At 35.5% G+C, this 21,826-nt stretch overlaps 1 protein-coding gene across 5 annotated transcripts in view; it reads left to right on the top strand.

Annotated features, from left to right (window-relative positions):
• Positions 1 to 3,363: 3,363 nt before the first annotated feature.
• PKP4 (plakophilin 4) overlaps positions 3,364 to 21,826 on the top strand; it is a 106,396-nt gene continuing 87,933 nt past the window's right edge. For 3 of the 5 annotated variants that reach the window (XM_008059922.1, XM_008059919.1, XM_021713303.1), the window contains exon 1: positions 3,374 to 3,494. The gene's annotated coding sequence lies outside the window, so the exon portion shown is untranslated. Of the gene's footprint in view, positions 3,495 to 21,826 lie in introns of all 5 variants that reach the window. The other 2 variants (XM_008059920.1, XM_008059921.2) reach the window with 2 other exon arrangements.

Below are 21,826 nucleotides of genomic sequence, written 5' to 3'. Positions count from 1 at the left end.
GGAGCTGACAGCCACAGGTCACCTGCTGACAGCCACAGGCCACCTGCTGACAGCTGCGGCAGCAAGCCCTTCCTTGGGCTTTCTTGAGCAATACAACTCTGTCCACCATATATGGCCCATCTGAAAGTGAAGCTTTCTTTTCCTCTATTCCCTTAACTCTCTCTCAAAGAATATTTATCGGGGTAACCCCTTCGGGTCCCCTCCCACTGTGGGAACTTTTCTGTCCTCTCAATAAATCCTGCTTTCTAATATATATATATATATTTACCTAAGAAAGAATTTTTTAAAAAACTTTGTAACACATATAAACAGATTTCATTTTTATAGCATATTAGTAGCCTTGACTTTCTAAGTTTGTTGGTGGCTTTGTTTGCCAAATTCTAAGAGGAACTTTTCATATATTATATTACTAGCAAGTGCTTTTAACGTTAATTTTTTGGCACTTCTCAAAAAGGAACAAATATAAGATCCCACTATAATTTAGATGCCCAGTTTTGGATACTGATTTAAAATCATCCTTCACATTCCTTTTTTAGAGGATAAAATATAAAATTTAAACATTTATAGATGATTTCTGCATAATCATCTTAATGAGTGTTATTTTGGAAATCATTAGATGTGTTTATATATGACTGCATAATACTGTCTTCCTCATCAGTCAGGCTAAGAAGACAGTAAAGACAGAATTGTCAAATATTTATATCCTACTCATCCATCCTGGTGCCAGTCACATGTGGGTGTTCAACTTATATACTTTTTCAGCAAAACATACATGTATTTTACTTGTAAATATTCACAGGTATTAGGTGCTTTATACTTTCATGTTTTATAGCTTCCTGATATTCTGCTTTTGGCACTTTAATGAAGTCCTACTTGTGAGAGTTTGTGGGCATATCATAGGTAGAATGGTTTTTATAAAAGTGGTCAACGATCTTCAGCAATAAGAGCTTCATGGCCAGTAGGGATATAATATGAATTTTACTTAGTCCATAAGAATGTTAAAGGAATGACCCAACTTTTAAATAAAAAGTGTAACTCCATCATGGGAGTGTAGGCTTTTCTAGCATTTGGGCTTTCTAGGCAACTCAACAACTATAAATGGTTTCTATAGATGTGTCAGTCAAGCTTTCTAGTTGCTAGAAACTGAAACTGACATGGACAATTAACCAGAAAAAGAGTTTATTAGGTAATTATTTGTAAAACCCTGTGTTTATTATAAGAACTAGAGAACAAAGTTTGAGACTAAGCTTCCAGAAAGTGTCCAAATCTGTGCCACAAAATTGGTCAAATAAAGAAACTACTGATACAGACACCAAATATAGACACAGCCAGTTTGCATGTAGCCCATTTCCATATCAGGAACTTCATCTTGAGACTTACTACAAGAAGAGCAGTAGGAAGGCAGGAAAGAGAGAAAATGAGCTTCCTGTTTTCTAGAGTCAAAGTCTCGGTGTCAGCACCTGCATCACAGTCTGGCATGAGTGCACTTTCTAGGCAGAGCCAAAGTCACCTATCTGCTCCTTAGGAAAGGAATTATGGGAAATTAAATTCCAACTTCAGCCATCAAGTAGGAACTTTCCTAGCCATTTCCTTGAAATATGTTTTAAAAGGTCATATAGGCAGCCACAAACATGATAAAAATCCACTCCTGTACAATGGAATTTTTTTCTATGAATGGAATTATTTTTTGTTTCCTTATTTGAAACATATCTTATTCCTATGCTGGCATGGTAACCTTTGCCATCATAACATGAGGAAAATACTCTACTCCTCAATTCCTAGTATCCACTGAACTCAGAGGACAAAGGTAATATGATAGCTTGGGAAATATTTTGAACTTCACAAGTGGTCTTTTCCTGGCCTGGCTTGATGCAAGCATCTAGTTTTGTGGGGAAAGATGTAGATAATAAACAAGTGAGTATATATGTACATGATAAACAAATAAAAGAATGGAAGTCTATCACATAAAGTATGATGCTGTTTATAAAAAGAATAAGTGTGAAGTAAGCATAATAGATTATCTTAGCCTATGTTGTACAGTTTGCATCTATCTGGTCTTTTTTTCTTGCCAAACTTTTAAGAACCTAGGAATTGTTAGCCAGAGGTAGTCATTGTCCCACATATCTGTTATGACCATATTGTACAGTGTTATTGAGCTATTACTCATCCAGGCTTTGTTCAATATGCCCACACCAATTGGGTTTACTAAAAAAGAATTCTCAATATTAGAAAGTGATAAGGAGTTCAGGGACTGTTTCTTAAATATTACTCTAAGAATGTCTTGTGGAATTTGCAAATTCAATATTGTCAAGGAATTGCACAACTGTCTGTTAATATATTTTTCAATTAAATTTTTCATAGTAAGCAAATATTTACATGTAGTCATAAGTAATATTTTAGGTAGTTTATTTCTGATTAGTTTCTGGATTCAGTCTATCGTGAACTAGCAGTCATTGTCAAATTCAACTACTCATAGTTCAGCATTTGCTTTGTACTTGTAAGACTTGTAAGCAGATCATATGGTACACGGAAACTTAAGATGTTCTTAGAGTTGTTATTTGTGGCTTAAAAACCTTGGAATATACTTGATTTGATCTTTAGATGTTTTAGAGCATGACATGTTGTCTATTTATTAAAAGCCCATCAAACTGACAATTAGAAAAATAAAGTTAGAGCATTTTCTCCTATAATTGAACTTCTTTGCCTTCATGTTGCATGATTGATAAATACCGTTTCTTTGGACAGTGTTTCCAATTTTTAAGAAATTTAAGCTTTATGTTGTGGCTCAGTCTTTTCTTTTTTTTTTTTTTGCCTTCTCTCCCTTTACACAGTGGTACATGATTGCATTTGAAAAATAGCAAGCTTTTTTTATGTCATAGATAAATACAGTTAGATTTTTTCTTGGGATTGTAACATGGGAAAGTGATTCTTATCATGAGGATTTGAATTTTTTTAATGTTGTGCTGATGTATAGTGTGAGGGATTAAAAATTAGCCACTGAGGATAAAGAACTTATATACTGATTGGTGTGCCTCCGATATAGCTACATCCACTAAGGTCTCGGCAAATCTTAAATTTAATATGACATGTAGCAGAAGTATTGTTCTAAAGACCTCGATTACAACCAAAAACCAAAAGAGACAAATTAAAGATATACATGTTTTCAATTCCTAAGGCCAATATTCCAAGTGTCTTTAGGTTTGAAAAAGCTACAAATCAGTAACTTGTTTATTTCCATCCAAAACTTAAATTTCTCAAAGTCACACTGTAGCTTTATGTTATAGAATGTTCCTATGTTTCCTGTGACATATATTAATCCATATTTCTGCCTGAGCAGCAAACCTCGGCGCCTTATATGCCTTTTATTTCCTTGAATCACAGGAGCTTCAGTTTCAACGACTCACCCGAGAACTGGAAGTGGAAAGGCAGATTGTTGCCAGTCAGCTAGAAAGATGTAGGCTTGGAGCAGAGTCACCAAGCATCGCCAGCACCAGGTACAGGGCCAATGGCTCTATCTTTATGCACCCTCTGGTACATGCCTTGTTAGGTTGTCCTGGATGCAGCAAATGATTCGTGTTGATACTGTTAACTTGCCTTCCTGAATTTGACACCGAAATTGTCAATCTATTCTAGTTTTGAGAATTCTCTTGCAGTATTGATTATCTCTCACTTCTGTGTTCAAAGTGTTTTATATAGCATTGACAAGTTTCTGTTGCAAAAGCTACTATGCTGTCTTCAGAAATTTGACTTATTGTATTGTAGACACAGTTGATGGATGTTATTGCAATTAATTGCAAATTAATTGGTAAGGGTAATTGGCTGGTTCTTTGCAGACCAGATTTTTTTTTTAACTAATAAATGTTTTTAAATGGTAAGATTAAGTTAGATTTGTAAAATTCATTCAATTACTTTGGGTTTTTCTAGAACTCTGTGAAACTACCACATGAACTATGAAATAATTTAGTGTATTCAAATATAGTAAATACAAAAAGTGCATTACTGAAAAAACCATGTCTAATCATGATTGTTGTATTTTATTTAATAACCTCTTATGCTATTTTATTTTATTTTATTTTACTTTATTTTATTTTATTTTTTTCTTAGTTGGAGTCTCACTCTGTTGCCCAGACTGGAGTACAGTGGTGCGCTCCTGGCCACCGCAGCCTCGACCTGCTGGGCTCCAGCGATCCTTCTGCCTGAGCCTTTCAAGTAGCTGGAACTACAGGCGTGTGCTACCACGCCCAGCTGATTTTCTTGATTTATTGTAGAGATGATGTATCGCCAAGTTGCCCAGGCGGGTCTCAAACCCATGGGCTCAGGCAGTCCACTCACCTCAGCCTTCCAAAGTGCTGGGATTACAGGCTGAGCCACCGAGCCCGGCCCTCTTTTGCTATTTTAAAAACCATTGCTCCACCACACACTCCAAATGGTTAAATCACTGCTTATCCTACCTGTAGGTTTTTTCTTAGTAATTACATATTTCTATAAAGTCTACCATAAAAATACTTTTATTGCTTCCATTTTTAAATTTGATTTGTTTACACTTAGGTAGGTATACCTACAATAACTTATCTCTTTGTTATTTCTAACCTTATAATTGTTCTACTTTTCAGTATCTTGTGTTACTCATAAGCAACAACTTCTTAGTGAATAGAATGCTATCTGTGGTTTCTCTTCTAGCTGATTGTTGATATGAATTTTAAACTATATACTGGTAAATTGTATTCACATGAATTTTTCATCTCTGACTTTTGACATTTGTGTACATTGATGTGTTTAGTAAGGCATAAGGCATAAAAATAAGGTCAATAAAGACTTTACTAAACAAATATAAAATTATATTATTATTTTGTAAATATCCTGAATGATTTTTATATAAGAGAAATTATAAGCAAGGTGTAAAATTATAAGTTAGAAATTTCTAACTCTGGTTTTGCAATACTTAGTGAAATAAAATTTATCAAGGAAAATTTTGAGAGCAGAAATTAGTTTTAATTCTATTCAATATTTATGTAAAAGTTATCTGTATCTGTCCCACCTAAAAGAGGAATCAATAATATGGTGTTATATATTTTCAAAAAGTACTGACCAAATGGTTTCAAAAAACAGAATTTTATATTAATAGAGAAAAATAAGTCAACATTTCAAAGAACTCATTAAGACTTCTTATTCTGGTGATATAGCTAACTAAACTAAAATAGAATTTCTCTTGATAAATTCCTAGAAATACTTGATATAAAAAGCCAATACCTAGAGCAAATGGCAAAAGAGAAAAGAAAATCCTCAGATACTAAAAATAGAAAAAGAAGTGAAAACCAGAGTTAGAAGCATTTGCGCTGCCTCTGCAGGAAATCTGAGGACAGTTGTCAAACCTCAAAATAAGCTCTAGAGTTGGGTTTAATACCCATTCAGGAACCAAATAATGAGCTCTTAGATGTGCTCAAGATAGTACATTTGAACTTAAGATCACTGCATAAAGCCCTGACTTTGAAAGAACTCCATCCTTGGCAAACCCCATACTTGTACCATACATGGGTTTGAAGCCCAAATGTAACTACCCATTTACTCAGGAATCCCCAGCTGGGAAATTAACCACTGAAGATAAACTCACAATCAGATAGTATAAAACACACATCAATAAAACCTGAGAGTGACATTAGCAAGATGGCAGAATAGGACTTTCCAGTGTGCATTCTCTCACAGAAATACCAACTTGAGCAACTATCCTCACATGAAAGTATCTTCACTAGAGCTAAGGAATCCAGGTGAGAGATTACAGCCCCTGAAAGCACAGAAATAAGAAAACATGCATTGAAGAGGGTAGGAAGGAGTTTCACATTGTGCTTTGTTCATCTTGGATTTTGTTTACTCCTGATTTTTTAAAAATGCATTAAAATACTTGCCTTTTAAACAAAAATGTTGAGAATCAGTAGGCAAAAGAATATGATGTCAACTCTAAGAACTGAATACCACCGAGGGAAGTCAGACAGGTGTGCTCAGTGGATACAAAAAATGCCCATTGAGCAGCATTATTTGCTAAAGTAAAAAATTATAAAGAATATAATTATTCATCCTGGTTGAAATGGGAAATGAACTGTGGATAAGTAAAATCTAGAGCAGTTAAAATGAAATAACTAGATCTACATTTATCAACATGGACATGTTTGCAAAATACATCTGATGAAAAACTATAAGTAGCAAAAAAATAGAGGAGGATATCATTTATGAACATTTTTTAAATATAACAATACTATAAAATAATTAAACAATACTTGGTATTGTTTACCAACGTATGCATGTGGAATGAAGGTATAAAAAATATTTTGGAATGACAACAATACTATAAAATAATTAAACAATACTTGGTATTGTTTACCAACGTATGCATGTGGAATGAAGGTATAAAAAATATTTTGGAATGACACCAATTTAAGATAGTAGAACCCCTAGAAAGGAAAAGAGGAGCAAGATGCCAGGAAATAGGCTTTGGCTGAATCTGTAACATTTTGTTTGAGAACTATCTGGAACAAATATGACAAAATATAAACAACTGTTAAATGAGGGAGTTGCTATATTTATGGCTATTAGGTTATTTTCTTTACTTTAAAATTTTAAAATGTTAAATAACTTCAAGGTTACATAGTTCAATTTGCTAATTCCATAGGTTTGTTAAAAATCTGTAAGTAAAATACAGATTGTGGGTGATTTTATTTATCTACAGTAATAGTTACTGTCAGTTATGTTTTGTGCTTCATGTCTGTTTATCAGTGCCTGGCATTGCCCCTACCATGCCACTGGGACTCAGTCAGGGAATGTTGGATGAATAAGTGAGTTCTGCAGCAGTGGGAGCTGGATTGACCAGAGAAAGGGGGGAAAATGAGCACAAAGGCACAAGTGATCCCACACTGACATTGTCCTGTAGCACCAAGAGGCTCAGTAATGTCTAGGTTATGTTTGAAAGGACCTACTGGCTTATGAGGTTGAAAAGGTAAAGCTGGCATTTGATTGTGAAGAACTTTATTAGATCTATAAAGGAGACTTACTGAGAGTTGTTGTTTTTGGTGGAGATGGTGTTAGTTGTTGGAGGCAGTTTTCCTTTCCTGAGAGTGCAGTGTGTAAAACAGAATGAAGAGAGACCAGGCAGGAATCTATTATGAAATCCTAAAAATTATGAGTAAGTTGAGTTTCTTCAGTGAGCTCTGCTTGAAATGGTCATTAATCCACTTGTATTGTCCTACTTCCATCTCGTGTTGGATTCCATGTATTCTTTTCTTTACAGCCTTTCCCAAGTTTCTCAAGGAACGTTGCCTTTCTTCTTCTGAATGATTATAACTGTTTCTCTATGCCTGTGTTAGCTCTCCCATGAGATGGTAAGGCCTACTCCACCCCACTCTCCTGGCACAGAGCCTGGCTCTCAACAGGTGGGCACCAAACCAAATAAATGATCCTTGAATGGCTAACGGACCTTAATGAAGTCCAGGATTTTTGTCGGTTATCATGCAAGGAGTTTATCAAGTAAAGATTAAAGATGTTTTGGCATTAGGTTACCCACTTGATATCCTAGGGTTTCTATCTACCCTTTCTCTTATCTGCCTTCTTCACACCAAGGTGCTTTTCAGCAGACCCTAACACTACTGACACAGTTACTATGCTCTGTGACCACTAGGTTTACTCACTGGCAAAGGAGCCTATTAGAAAACATGAACAATGTTTTTTGGTTTTGCTTTTTTTTTTTTTACTGTCATTCAAGGTAGCCTATGTGTCTCCAGTCCCTGCCAGCTGTCAGTCTCAGAATCGGAATCTAAGAGTACAGAAGAACAGAAATTAGCACTCAGACCAGACCCCCTTTCCTGTCAGTCATTTCTGATTTGCTCAAAGAAAATTAAAAGGGAAATTTCTGCTTTTGACCATGAAGCTTCTATTTGGTTCAGTTCATTCTTGCATGAAATGAATTTAGTCAGCAAAATGGGGGATTTGATCACTAATTTTCTTTCATATTGATTGATTTGGATCCTATGTCAAAGTTGGTAAAGTGATCTGTAAGATTTTCCCACTTTTCTTGGTCTAAAGATGACACTAAATGACTGAAAGGAAAAAGTCTGTTTTTATTTACTTTTTAAATTGTCCAAAGTTGCCATTATTGACCTCATCCAAGGAAGCAGTGGCATAAGGTCCTATTTAGTAAAAGATTCTTATATTGGGATAAATAATATACTGTGGAGCCCCCTTCCCCAACTGAGTGGCTCTAATAGTGAGCAGGTTGGTTCCCTCATACTTGTAGTATCAAAGTTGTATGTTTACCCCAAGCCAGGAGGTATTCCCATTTTATAGGCAGAAAAACCAAGCCTCTGCATATTCTAAAAAGTGAACTACACAATTATCTTTAACAATTTACTTTCAGTGTGCTTTGTTGAGAATTTTAAGAAATCTTAAAATTGCTTAGTTTTTCTATTGACTCTTTGGAAGTAGTAGTTTTCTAAACAAAGTATAGAAAGCTCATTTCTAATATGACTTTTCCATTTGCCTTATGTACAAAAAAGCATTACTAAAACTAGAAATGTCAATATGTTATAATGACTCCTAATCTAAAATTGATAGTGCCTTTATCCAAAAATGATACTTCAGACCAAAAATGATTACTGTAACCTTGAAATTCCCTGAAGATGGGCTATGATATCACTTAATAGAGAATTTATAGCCTTTCTGTATTTGTACCAAGTATACTATAGTTACCTATGCATGTAATATTATCTGTTTATTTAATATTTCATCTCACTGAAGATTGATTATGGAATGAGTTAATAAAGAAGTTATAGCTTGTCTGCATTTATACTAAGTATAGTGTGGTTATAGTTCACCTCTTTGAAAGGGAACAGGTAATAGAGCAGATACAGCTTGTCTGCATCTGTTCTGAGTTAACAGGTATAACCATAGTTATCTGTGTATTTAATATTTCACCTCATTCAAAAGTATTTGAAACACATTTCAAAATACAGACTAAAATTAGAGTGAGGAAATTAGGGCAAAAAGAAGATAAAGTTTAGAAAAATAAGATGAAGCCAAGGTTAAAATGGTACACAAAATGTATACTCTAACATCCCATGCTTTTGCTGAAGGAGGGAGCTGAGTGATCTAGTAGCCATGCTAAAGACAGAAACACTAATGAATGCCACAATTCAAGTGTCTGTAAGATAAAAACAAACTAGGTTGCTTGGGAGGATACACCCATTTCTGGGACTAAGGCTTGAGTGTGTGTCCCTATTAAAAGACCCTTGTATGATGAGGCAACAGCATCCTTAGTGGTCTCTCTCCAGTAAATTACAAAAACAAGCTCATAGGGATCTTTCTTCCATTGCTAAATGGAATATAAATGGATGGAATAACCTCTTAACTAAAAGTAATTCTCCAGAGGGCCAATTCTGACACGCTAGCTTGGCTACAGGATGAGACTTAGCATATATAGATAAGTAAATCAGTTTCAGGTTCACTATGCCATGACTATTTCGTCTGCAAAGCATTTTGGAATCATAGATGGCAACGAGTGCTGAGGTGCGAGATGTCCTGTGTTGCAGGTCACTGTGCAAGTGAATGGTGTACTCATCTTAGCAACAGAAGTGACTCTCTCAACAGAAATGACTCTCCCAAAATGATGTTGGGATATGTGCAGCTAATCTCAGGAAAATCTCACAGCACAGAAACCTCAGAGAAATATGGCCTTTCAACCTCTTGTTTCCCATGGGCTGGGCAACAACTTTCAAATACAAATGTTGATGAACATGGGATGTATTCTTTTTCTCTCTGTGATATAATTGACGGGGTATCATTCTCACATTAATTGAGTTTACATTTCACTGGATGGGGTGAAATTAAAAGGGCACAGCAGTCCCCATTGAGGGTCCCACTTGGATTCTATGCTTATCTTCCCACCTGGTACTTCCCTGGCCCATCTATGCTCCCAGGGGCACCAAAGTAGACAGGGATGGCCAACACCATCTTTTTACTCTGTATTTTACTGATACATTTATTGTGCAATTAAATAATGTTCATTTTAGATAATTTATAAAGTTCAAGAAAGTATAAAGAGAAAAATTCATTGTTCTGCCTCTCAGAGACAAGAACTATATTTTTAAGTTAAGTTTATTGAAGTGCAATTTACTTATATTATGTAGCCCAGTAAACTGTGCTACCCTTTGTAGCATAGTTTTAGGACTCTTTTAATAACACTTTCAGTATACAGTTATGTGAGCACTACCACAATTGACAGATGGAACATTTCTGTGAACCCCTGAAAAAGAGACAACCACTTTTAAAAGTTTGCTATATATTTTTTCTTTTCAAAATTTGTTTTTAAATTTAAGTTTGAGGTAATTTCCTGCAGGTAACTTTTTATCTTTTTCCTAATGCCCCACTTTGATATACCAAGCCTATTTCTTAAACTGCTTTCAATGGTTACTACTTGCTAGAGGAATTCCCAAGGATATGACTAGCCTGGAGCCTAGAGCTACTAGTTATCAGTTTTGAGTCAGCGACAGCCTTCCAACGGCAGGCGCACTCTAGTGGAAGACTTAGCCTGGGTAAGTATTGCAAGGTAAATTTAGCCTTCAAACCATGGCCTGTGTTCACCTTTAATGCAAGCAGAGAAAGTACACCAGTGGTTCAGCTTGTCCCGTAACAAAACTGGAAGAATAAGACAATACGGTTAGTATTGAAGATTTAGTGAATGAAAGTATGATCATCTTAGAATTCTAGAAATTATCTATGAAATTTTATAGTACAGAATTTCAGAACTGTTCCTGATAGCAGACTTGGAATCTTACTATTGCCCAGAAACTCATCATTGTTATCTATTTTTTGTTTCTCATTTTCTTCTAGATAAGTTACAGATGGAGAAAAAGAAACCACATTTCTTTGTAGGCCATAAATTGATTCCAAATATTTTCTGCTACAAATCACAGTTTGTCTGCTAGGGTAAAGCACTAAATTTTCACTTATATTGAAGTTAAAAAGATATATTTTTAAAGTAGATCTTTTAATAATTGTGGAAAATGTTAATGGCAACTTTTGGAAGTAAAGCACAGTTTAAAATTTTCACTTTTACTTTTTGTACGATTTTAAAATTTGATTATCCCATTTGAAAGCAGTTGGTCCCTTCACATTATTCGTTCTTTGACTGACTGCTGCTGGTATTAGGAAGCTACTCTAAATGCAGAGAAAAGTCCTTTCCATATCAACTAAATGAGGGGGAATGTGGGTGGCAATGTTGAAATTAAATAACTTCATACCCTCCCTAAGATTATCTCTTCCTTTTCAGTTAGTTTAAAACCCTGCTGAAATAGAATTCTTTATGGTTTCAAAAAGGGTCATATAGTCTTGACAAATAGTCTTCTTATCGCCTCTTAAGGAAAGAACTGTTATTTTTTTAATGAAACGATTTGATTCTCCACTGCCATTCACATTTTTTTCTTTTTTACACTTTATAGGGTCATCTGCTGATGCCCATCAGGCTCCCTATTGATATTACTACAAATTCTAAAAATGTTTTAGGACTGACAATAGCAGAATAGGCCTTTACATGCTTCATATCTTTCCTTTGGTGAATATTTTCAAGTCACTGTGAAATAAACCTCAAATAATACGTTCTTTTAAAATGAAGGGTCTTTGAAAAGACTAAATGTTTGTGCCTTGACAGTCTATTACATATTTAATTTATCACTTTAGTAAGATGTGTGATAAAGTTCTGTCCCTTTGACCTTCAGTGCTCTCACCAACCCAAACCTGATAAATTTTTTAATTAAACAATTATTTTATTGGGATATATTTCACATATTATAAAATTCATACTTTTGAAGTATACAGTTCAGCGTTTTTTAGTATGTCCACAGAGCTGATGGTTCATCACTATTTAATTTTAGAATATTTCCATCACTCCAAAAAGAAACCCTCCATAGCATTCCCTCCTCTATTTTTCTCTTTCCACAACCTCCTGGAAACCACTTTCTGTCTATTGATTTGCCTGTTCTGGACATTTCTAATATATAGCATTATGTGGCCTTCTGTGTCTGATGTTTTTCACTTAGCATGATATTTTCAAGGTTCACTCATGTTGTAGCATGTATCAGTGCTTCATCTTTTTTTAAATTTCCAAATAATATTTCATTGTATGGATATATCACATTTTATTATTCATCAATTTAACATTTAAATTGTTTTCACTTGTTGACTATTATGAATAGTACTGCTATACCTTGGGGTTTTTTGTTTTTGTTTTTGTTTTTTGAGTTGGAGTCTCACTCTGATGCCCAGACTGGAGTGCAGTGGCCACTCCCGGCCACTGCAGCCTCGACCTGCTGGGCTCTGGCAATCCCTCCGCCTCAGCCTTCCAAGTAGCTGGAACTATAGGCATGCGCTACCACACGTGGCTAATGTTTTAAAAATTTATTGTAGAGATGAGGTCTCGCCAAGTTGCCCAGGCGGGTCTTGAATCCGCGGGCTCAGGCAATCCACTCACCTCAGCCTTATCTTTGGTTTTAAGAGGTGGAAATCCCAGTGATTTACCTCCAGGCATTCGTAAGTGGAAGGTGATAGGTAGGCACAAGGGAGATCTCCCCTTGGCCTTTTCACCCATTCTCCTTTTCTTTGACATGAGCTTTCCTTCGTTCCTTGCTTTGCTTTCTGTTCCGGTAAAACCTTATTTATTGCTGAGTTGGTTTTCTGTGTTGATTTAATTTTAAGTAAAGCTAGTTGACAATCTTTGTGTCTGGCATATTTGCTTTGCATGATAATTTCAAAGTTCACCCATGTTGTAGCATGTGTCAGTACTTCACCTTTTTCATTGCAATAGAGTTCACTGAATTTCTTGGTGTTATATTTGGTCACTAGTAACTCTTTTAATGGTCAAGCAAACACAGATTCCCTGACTTTATCTCTAATTCAGACTAAATGAAGAATAAACCATTTGTTATTTGGACATAATTAGCAAAAACTCTCTTTGAGATCTCTACAATGAATATTTATTAAATGGATGCTCTTAGGAGCAAATTTAGTAACACTGAATTTTTGTGATGCAACTCCTGTTGTAAACACAGTAAAGAGTTCCACAACTGAAAGACACAAAATATGCTGGGGCTGACCTGCAGCTCTACATAGGCCATTTATCTGGAGCAATTTGCTTAAGCTCAGTTCTTCTAGAAGGCATTTTTAATTACTGCTTCTCATTACCATTCCAGTCACAAGCCAGTTTCATCTGGGCCATACAAATCCTAGTGGCAACTATCTCTACACATTTGAATTAAACTAGTATAACTAAGTCGTCTATAAGACATGTGAGCACAAGGTGATTCAACTAGTACTGCTAACCTGTTTTAAAGTACTTGTTACCATATAGAATTTGGATTTAAGCCAGATACTTTTCATAAATAAGATAATCTTTTATAAACCTAGAAAATTGTACAACAAAACATTTTAATCCTAGTGAACAAACATTCCAAAATGAATGACCTATCGCTTAGACTGAGCTTATTAAATGTTAAACGGGTGACGTGGTTGGGATGAGCCACACAAAAAAGATCAAGTTTATAGTTGTATCAAAGTTTCAGATTATTTTAAGACTATTTTAATACATTTGGTTAACTATGAAGGCAACCAAGCTGTATTAATTTTTCTACTTAATAGCAGAGAAAAATACATTTTAAAATTCAGAGACCCCCAAATATATGTGTCATGCAATTATTTAATTGCCTTTCAAAAAACCATTTTAGTTGAAATACTATTTTTTCATTTTCTGTAATTTTTCATATTTGCATCCTATAATTACTATTCTTAAATTATTTACCAGTAATGAATTATTGAATCAAAATAAGAATTATATTATTAGCTTCCACTCTTAGACATTCATTTTTAAAATTATGTGTATATATTGATAAAGTGCTTTTTTTGTTTGTTTGTTTGTTTGAAGTTGGAGTCTCGCTCTGTCGTCCAGGCTGGAATGCATTGGCACACTCATGGCCACCCCAGCATCAACCTGCTTGACTCTGGCAATCCTTCCACCTCAGCTTTCCAAGTAGTTGGCACTGCAGGCACGTGCTACCACGCCCAGCTAATTTTTTATTTATTGTAAAGACGAGGTCTCACCAAGTTGTCCAGGCTGGTCTCGAACCCATGGGCTCAGGCAATCCACTTGCCTCAGCCTTCCAAAATGCTGGGATTACAGGCTGAGTCACCAAACCCAGCCTAGATAAAGTGCTTTAAATAAGCTGTATAGGATATTTCAAGATGCTTGCTGAAAAATATTTACCTGGACTGCTTTATAGGAATTCATTATTACTTTTACCATATCAAAAAAAGCATGGGATTACAGGCTGAGCCACCGAGCCCAGCAAAAATTTTACACATAGAAAATGATATAACAAAAATTTAAGTACTCATATCTCAGAATTGAAAATGATTGATAATTCATCATATCAGATTTTTTAAAAATAATAAATATTAAACATAAAATTCAAGTCCTCTTTGTTCCCTTCTCTCTTGCTCATAGCTAGGCGCTAATGTGTAATCTTTTAATTTACTCTGTATTATTTTATTTTATTTTATTTTATTTTATTTTATTTTGAGTTAGAGTCTCACTCTTGTCACCCAGGCTGGAGTGCAGTGGCACGCTCACAGCCACCGTAGCGTCAACCTGCTGGGCTCAGGCAATCCTTCTGCCTCAGTCTTCCAAGTAGCCAGAACTACAGAGGCACACCCAGCTAGTTTTTGTGATTTATTGTAGAGACGAGGTCTCACCAAGTTGCCTAGGCTGATCTCGAACCCCCAGGCTCAGGCAGTCCTCTTACCTCAGCCTCCCAAAGTGCCGGGACTACAGACTGAGTCACCGCACCCGGCCACTCTGTATTCTTTTATATCGAATATGTATATATAGTACATATGTACATGTGTAACTAATGTTTTGTATTATTTCGTTAACATACACAGATGGTGTAATCTGTGTTTTATTGTACACCTCGACTTTTCTTTTTGAGATGTATCCACATTGATATGTGTAAATCTAGTTTACTTCTTATTTATTTATATCATAGACTATTAAACTATTTAACTATTCCCCTAATGAGGGTTTACAGTATTCTAAGTAATACAAAAAGTAAACATTCTTGAATATGTCTCCTGATTTCATGTGTAAGATTCTGGAAAATATATAACTAGAAGTAGAATGTTTGGGTCATAATTCATGCACATTTTTAATTTTTCTAGATCTTGCTGAATGAATTGCTCTCTGAAGTAGCTCAGCAACTGCACCCCTTCAGCAGTGTTTTAAAAAGCTCTAGCAATAAATAAATAAATAAACAAAAAGATGAATAAATAAATAAAAGTTCCAGCTTCTCTTTTTATTTTTTCTCTTTTTTCTCCTCTCCCCTCCCCTTTCTCCTCTCTTCTCTTTTCTTTTCTCTTCTCTCTTTGCTACCTCTCTCCCTCTCTTCCCTCTCCTCCCTTCCCTTCCTCTCTCCTCTCTTCTCTCTCCTGTTTCCTCTCCCCTCTCCTCCCCTCTCCTCTCTCTTCTGTCTCTGCTCCTCCCCTCTCCTCTCTCCCCCCAGCATTTAATATTGGGCAGGCTTCTTAATTATTGCCAATCTAATGTTATATCATTTAAGTTGATATTATCTTGATTACTATTGGGCTTTAATATATTCTCATATGTTTATGGTTCATTTGAGTTTCCTCTTCTATTCATATTTTTTGCTCATTTTTCTAGAGAATGTTTTGGCTTATTCTTTTTGGTTTTATCATTAATTTTTTAAAGCTAAAATAACTCGAGGGTTTTTAGAAATAGTACACATCCTAGTACATTGTAACACAAAGTACACCATATTATTCTATTTTTAGAATACAGATCTTTTAGTATTTTGACAAGTTGTAGAAGGAAAAAACCTCTTTATATGATATGTAAAAATAGATCACAAATTATTAAAACCTGCAACTTAGTATCATCAACAGATGATACTAACATTACTTTCTGTTTCTATTTCCACATTTTCTTTGGTGACTGTACATTTTTTTTCTGCAAACATTTATGATGTCTTTCTTAAATTCATTCAATAAATATTTATGCCTTTGTTTTTTTCTAGACACACAAAAGCTTGGAAATTTTCATTCTCGCAGGAGGGAGCATATGCATAACTAACCAGATAACAAAGTACCTTAGTACCTATATCTTATTATTTTCAATTTTGTGAACGTTGCTATGTTTATCAGATTGCATTGGCTGTCCTGCCTATGTCTCTGGAGGCCTTACCTTGGTATCTTTATTATATCCTTAGGTAAAAACAAATCCTTCTATAATTAACTGCTGAAAATGTACTAATGGATGTAGGGAAGACAACAATAGCCATTGAGCATTTATTACATAATTTACACTTTTGATGGTAGATACTTTGTACATGTTTTCCTCTTACTGTCCAATAGGGATTCATTTTTGTTCTTGGTGTTGGCAGTGTGTTTTGGCTTGACTAGGTTTTCATTATTATTGTACACCTGTATCTATCATGAGGATGTCGTTTTCCCCTATAGTGTGTTCCTTTTGGTTTTCCACTGGGGCTTCAAGTGGTTTAGGAAGATGTAAGCACCTCACATGTCTCCATCTTGCCACTTTGCCTCTCCAGATGCACATCATCTAAGTAAAAACTGTGCTTGCTATACATCCCTCACCTCCATACCCACCTCTACTACCACTATTTTGTCTCTCCTGTCTAGAAACTCCAAAATGACTGATATTTCTACTCCTGGTTATTCACAAACATGTTGCAGGAGGTCATGTAAATATGAATTCAAGAACTCTGGAAAACAACCTTGAAAAACATATTGCCACTGATGTACTTTCTGCAGTTAATTATTTTAGGCAAGCCGGGCTCGGTGGCTCAGCCTGTAATCCCACACCTTTGGGAGGCTGAGGTGAGTGCATTGCTTGAGCCCGTGGGTTCGAGACCCGCCTGGGCAACTTGGCAAGACCTCATCTCTACAATAAATCAAAAATTAGCCGGGTGTGGTAGCGCGCGCCTGTAGTTCCAGCTACTTCGAAGGCTGAGGCGAAAGGATTGCCGGAGCCCAGCAGGTCGAGGCTGCGGTGGCCGGGAGCGGCCACTGCACTCCAGTCTGGGCGACAGAGTGAGACTCCAACTCAAAAAAAAAAATTATTTTAAGCAGAAAACTTTGTCATTCTTTCACTTAATCACTTTAATGTTCATGATGAAATAAAGAAAGGTTGATGTTAGACTCTTCATTCTCATTATCATTTGGCAGGTTAAAGACATAGAGCAGAGTGATGTCTGTGATGAGATGTTTCCTTAACCCTTCAGAGAACTACCCTATACAACTCAATCCAGTGATGTATGGAAAAGCAAATTGAAAATGTGATTATCTACCTAAAATTGAGGGACATCCATGAGTGCGTTTTTAGCAGTTAATCAGCTGGCCATAAAAATTTACATGGCATGTCAGCCTGGGGGAATAAAAAAACGTGACAAGTTTGCCAGACTTTGTAGTATCTGAATTGTTATTATGGCAGTCTTCCCTGAGCCTTCACAATCTATTTAATAGCAAATCAATCTAATCTGTTTTGCATAGATTTTTCTGCTCTGCTGTTGTGTTACTCCACAATTAAATAATGGGGAAACACGCTAAAGCTGAATAAGAAAAAAGTGTGTAAACTACAGATTTTCACAGCTCAAAAAAAAAAATCCTATTAAACAGTTATACATTTTTAACCACTGTCAAATGTTTGGTTTGCATTAACAGACTGTAATCCAAGGAGGAATGACTTTAGGGTGTGTTTGTGTTTATTTCTTCAAGCCGTTTTCTAATTGGAGAAAAACAAATAATACCTCCCAGCTTTAGTTACATTATCAATAATGGTGATATTTAAGCCACAGAGAGAATTCATGTAAAATTATCAACAACAATATAATAACTAGTAAGTAAAAAATAAAGATGTATAACTATTTTCTGAGCAGCATTAGTAAATAATTTTTAGTAAAGCCTTATTTGTAAATATAAAGTGAAATAGTATTGTAGCCAGGCTCGGTGGCTCAGCCTATAATTCCGCGCCTTTGGGAGGCTGAGGTGAGTGGATTGCGTAAGCCCGCGGGTTCAAGACCTACCTATGCAACTTGGCGAGACCTTATCTCTACAATAAATCAAAAAAAAAATTAGCCGGGCATGGTAGCGCGCACCTATAGTTCCAGCTACTTGGAAGGCTGAGGCCGAAGGATCGCCAGAGCTCAGCAGGTCAAGCCTGCAGTGGCCGGAAGCGGCCACTGCACTCCAGTCTAGGCGACAGAGCGAGACGCTAACTCAAAAAAAAAAAAAGAGTATTGTATCATATTTCTTACAAACATAAAACAAAAGCAGAAATTATATTATTGAATAGAATAGTACGTTAAAAATAACTGTAGAAGTTAAAATCTTAGGTAAATTTTACAACCACTAACAAAATAATGATTCTAGACTAGTGATCATAAATGACTGCTAAAATCAACTAGAAAGAAGGTGGGAAATTTTACAGTGAATGGATCAAGATGATAGCACCTGAACCCACTGTTTTTTTTATGTTTATATCGCAAAAAGGGAGACAACCAGAAATTATGATAACTTGATAAGTTGCAAAGAGAAATTCATAACATCACTCACGGTATGTTCTTGCCCAAAGATTGCTTAAACATCTAGATATGAATACCAGTTTATGGGAAATACTGGAGACAGCGGAATATGTTAGATGATACTGTGCTGATGCATTAATTAGTTCCAGGCTTGGATTCTACAGGAAAAATGAAATACTTTCAGTTAGCTTTAAAAAAGGGGGGAGGGGGAGATGAAGCTCTACATTAAAGGAGTTTCTTTTTAGAGACATAGCAACCAAATGCAACATATAGACCTTGATTTTCTCCTTTAAAAACCAACTGTTTTTAAAAATTGAAACGGGGAATATAAATATAGACTTAGATATCTGTTGATATTAAGGTTTTTACTGTTAATTTTTTTGGTGTGTTAAAATTTTGGTTATGTTCTTTTTAAAGTATCTGTATTTAGAGATACATTTAAAGTATTTACTTCTAGCTGGGCTCAGTGGTTCAGCCTGTAATCCTGTGCTTTGGGAGGCTGAGGTGAGTGGATTGCCTGAGCCCACGGGTTCAAGACCCACCTAGACAACTTGGCGAGACCCCATCTCTACAATAAATCAAAAAATTAACCAGGCATGGTAGCGCGCCCCTGTAGATCCAGCTACTTGGAAGGCTGAGGCGGAAGGATCGCTGGAGCCCAGCAGGTCGAGGCTGTGGTGGCCGGGAGCAGCCACTGCACTCCAGTCTGGGTGACAGAGTGAGACTCCAACTCAAAAAAAAATAAATAAGTAAATAAAGTATTTACTTCCGAAGTGATAAGATGTCTGAGTTTTCTTCAAAATAATCCAGTAATACAGAGAAAATGATGGATGAAGGTATAGACGAAATAAGTTTGACCATATGATCACTTTTGTGTTGAAGCTGGGTAATAGATAAGAGGTTTGTTGTACTGTTTTTTATTGTTTGTGTTTTAAATGTTGCATAACAAAAAGTTTTTAAAACGTTAGGTGATTTAGCTCGATTTTTCCAACGGAAACCGTGTTTTAAAAATTAACCATATTTATTTCATTTTTATAAAATTAACATAGTTGCATTTCTTAAAGTCTCAGTAATGAATATTCTTTTCAAAAATTTATATAAAAACCACTTATTCGCCTAATTATGAATTTACAGAAAATGCTGTATATTATCCATAATGCTTTTCCCATGAATATGTCGATTCATTATGGCAGTGAACAGGAAAGAGAAATAAAGGGGGGAAGGAAGGTTAAGCTGATCAGCCGCCTCCCCTGTCCTGTTTTAAACTATTGTTCTCTTTGGATTCATAGTGATCAAAAGAAGAAAGCTGGACATGAAAACCAGAAATTTAAGTGTTTTGACCAACCCCTCAGCTTGTCTATTCAGAAGGACATCTGTTCATCCACTGAATAGTGTTTATAGAATGCCCACTATGTATCAAGAACACTTTTAAAATACTTTACACTGACCCTTCATTATCATCATTCCTAATAGGCTTGTGTGTTAGATAAATAAGGAAGGGAAGAAAACAAAGGTGGTGGGTAAAGGATATGGAACAAATTAGGGATCCATGAGAGTTTTCAAGAGGGATTTAAAGCATTCTAGAACCACTTTTCTAGGTTCCAGATGTCTTACTACATAGAAATGTAGTATGTGCTGCGCAGATTATTGACGGTATCCTTATGGGTCTATTCTTTTTTCCGGGACAGTTATTGATGATTCTGGGTCTGTGCTCTGTCCCACATTTGAATTCATTCCTCCTTTGGCTCTAGAACAGCTACTTATGGTGCTTGTCCGTGAATCAAGAGCTGAAAACGCTGTTACAGTGAGAAAGTGTTTTGTTTTGTTTTAAACAAATCAGAAATTTAAGAAATACATTTGTTTGTCCTTTTTACATTCATAGCTAGAATAAGATTCTTCTGAGAATTAAAGAAACTTTACTGTTCTTAAAACACCTAACCCTTAACTGTACCCCACAAAACCATAATAAAAAATACTGATAAAAAAAAAAATTAAAATTAAACTATAAGAAAATGACTGACAGTAGTGGGAAACTATGGGGGGGAGGGAGATGCGATTAACAGTAGCAAATATCTGTCTGGGGATGGGGAAACACCTCTTATCAACAGGGTGCCTGAATGAAACGTATTTGTATACCTAACCCTTAACTGTACCCCACAATATCATAATAAAAAATATTGATTTAAAAAAAATTAAAATTAAATCCAAGGACAGAAAATGAATATCATTCTTTAGACACACACCAAATTTTGATAGTACCTTTACATGAATAGCAAAGAATTATATGTGAATAAACCATTTACTTTTAAATATCCAAACAAGTGGACAGGTACGATGGTTCATGCCTACAATCTCAGCACTTTGGGAGGCCAAGGCGGGTAGATTGTTTAAGCCCAGAAATAAAGACCAACCTGGGCAACATAATGAAACCTCGTCTGTACAAAAAAAAAATCAAAAAGATTAGCCAGTCGTGCTGGCACATGCCTGTAGTTTCAGCCGCTCAGGATGCTGAGGTAAAAGTTGAGGCTGCAGTGAGTCAGAATTTTCATGATCATGCTGCTGTACTCCAGCCTACGCAGCTGAGATTGTCAACTCAAAAAAGAAACTAAACAGGGTATATGATTGTGGGAATATTTAATCAAAAATTTAGGTTTATGATATTTTAAAATTCCTTTTAAGTAAATTTTTACATAGCCAATTCGAAGCATTTAAAATCCTAAGTAATATATGAAATTAAATTATATGCATTATAAATAAGCTATTTATCTAATTATGAATTTTAAGGGTTTTAGATCCTCAGTTTAGTCTCATGTTAATACTGACTCACATAGAGCAAGTAGAAAAGCAAGACCTTTTTCTTGCTCCTTACCAGCACCTGCTGTATTTAAAAATATAAGATTTAGATTGTTTTATGCAATTTTAAAATAAAAGAGCATACTTATGTACTCTTTTTTATTTTAAATTAGAAAAAAATTTTCTTTTGTTCTTTCCTTTTGGAGGGTTCAGAAGAATAGAAATTAGGGAGACAATAGCATTTTGTAGACCATGGTCACAATTTCTAGTAGCCAACCTATTTCAAGGCTGATTCTGCTTAAATAGGATCCTAGGTTATGGCAAAATATTTAGGAAGAGAGTCTGATGTTTAACCATTTGACTCTTTTCATCTCAGTTGCTTTCACTCT

Source organism: Carlito syrichta, unplaced genomic scaffold (assembly GCF_000164805.1).
Source record: "Carlito syrichta isolate Samal-C Ts95f unplaced genomic scaffold, Tarsius_syrichta-2.0.1 Scaffold304443, whole genome shotgun sequence".
NCBI classification, from domain to species: Eukaryota; Metazoa; Chordata; class Mammalia; order Primates; family Tarsiidae; genus Carlito; species Carlito syrichta.
Note: the sequence above shows the minus strand (reverse complement) of the source record. Positions and strands in the feature narration are given on the sequence as shown.